Here is a 1,913-nt window from a genome sequence, read left to right on the forward strand (position 1 = left end):
CGGTGGAAATTAAGTGTATTACAAAGTTTGTAAACGAGAAATAATAAACTAGTTTTGATTAAGAAAGGACTTGTATCGCTGAAGCTTCTCGGAAAGAATTTTTACGGGAAATTATCAAACAAGTAGATACGCAACAAATTGGTGTCAGAGAGTGGGACAAAAAAAAGAAGATGGAAACGAGAAGTGGCAAATCAAACTACAGCTTAGCAGATTTGATGGCAGCAATACAAGAACAGCAAAAGAAACAAAAAGAACGAGAAGATAAACAAGAAAGAGACAACAGCAGTGGCAAGAAAACTTGCAACAGTGGCAGCTCGAGCAGCAAAAGAAACAAGAAGAGAGACTACAGCAGTGGCAACTGGAACAAGAAAGGAAACAGGAAGAGAGATTACAGCAGTTGTTGCAGGATAAAGAAAAGAAACAAGAAGAGAGATTACAGCAGTTGTTGGAGGATAAAGAAAAGCAACAAGAAGAGAGGTTACAGCAGCTGTTGGAAGAAAAAGAAAAGAGACAAGAAGAGAGACTACAGCAGTGGTTGCAGGATAAAGAAAAGAAACAAGAAGAAAGATTACAGCAGTTGTTGGAGAATAAAGAAAAGAAACAATAAGAAAGGTTACAGCAGTTGTTGGAGGAAAAAGAAAAGAGACAAGAAGAGAGACTACAGCAGTGGTTGGAGGAGAAAGAAAATAAACAAGAAAAGAGACAACAGCAGTGGCAACTGGAACAAGAAAGGAAACAGGAAGAAAGTCTCCAACAGTTGCGAGAAAGTCAGCAGCAACTACAGGAAAGTCAACAACAGTGGCAAGAAGTACAAATGCAAAACATTAATAAATTTCAAAGTGAATTAGATACACTTTGTGTTACTGTCTTTTACACAGGGAGGATATATTAATCATGGAACTAATCAGCCCCAGACAACAAAAAGCCCCTTCCAGACCCCGCAGCTAAACCCTAATGCTGACATCTTCAGTCCTGCCAGAAGTCACATCCCAGCTATGAATGTCAGTAATAAGAGTGATCTAGTACGAAGGAAGCACCCTGGGAAGCCTATAGAGCACAATTTGAGCTCCTGGCAGAAATGATGGATGGACAGAGGAACAGAAAGCAGTATATCTGGCAACGAGCCTGAAGGGACAACCACTGGAAATACTTGGACAGTTGTCAGCAGATGATAGGCTCAACTATATAACACTGGTAGGTGCTCTAGATCTCAGGTATGGAACTCAAAATCAGTCTGAAGTCTACAGGGCTAGGTTTAGGACGAGAGTCCGTGCTAGAGGGGAGAGCCTGCAAGAGCTCGCACAGGACTTGTAAAATATGGCACACAAGACCTACACAACTGCACTACCCATTGTCCTCAAGTTGTTGCTGAGAGATCAGTTTGTAGATGCCCTGGATACAAGTAAAGCAAACACACCCCTCTACTATGCAGGATGCAATGGCCAGAGCTCTTGAATTCGAATCATATGTTAAGTCCAGCACAGAGGTACCAAGGTTGGTACAGTGATCAGGATTCAAGGCCAGAAAAGGGCAGCTTTCAGAGAGGTTTGAGGCTCTTTGCTGGCACTGTAACAAAGCTGGGCACAAGAGAGTTCAATGCTGGAAACTTCAACACAGGGAAGATGTCACGGCAGGAAAGGCTGCAACCTAAAAAGGTTGTTGGAACTGTGGAGAGCAAGGACATATGAGGAGCCAGTGTAGAAAGAATACAATCAATAAGTCAGCCTCAGGGAAACCAGTAGTGGTTGGTGTTGAAGGACGCCCACCAACCCCATTGTGAAAGTCCCAACAGCTAGGTGTAAAATTCCAAGTGTCTACGTGACAGGAAAGCTGGATGGCCAAAAGTGCAACTTTGTCATAGATTCTGGATCTCAGCAACTCTTTGTGAGTATCAAGGTGCTGGATCACAATGG

This window comes from Limulus polyphemus, unplaced genomic scaffold (genome assembly GCF_000517525.1).
Source record: "Limulus polyphemus unplaced genomic scaffold, Limulus_polyphemus-2.1.2 Scaffold340, whole genome shotgun sequence".
Classification (NCBI taxonomy): Eukaryota; Metazoa; Arthropoda; class Merostomata; order Xiphosura; family Limulidae; genus Limulus; species Limulus polyphemus.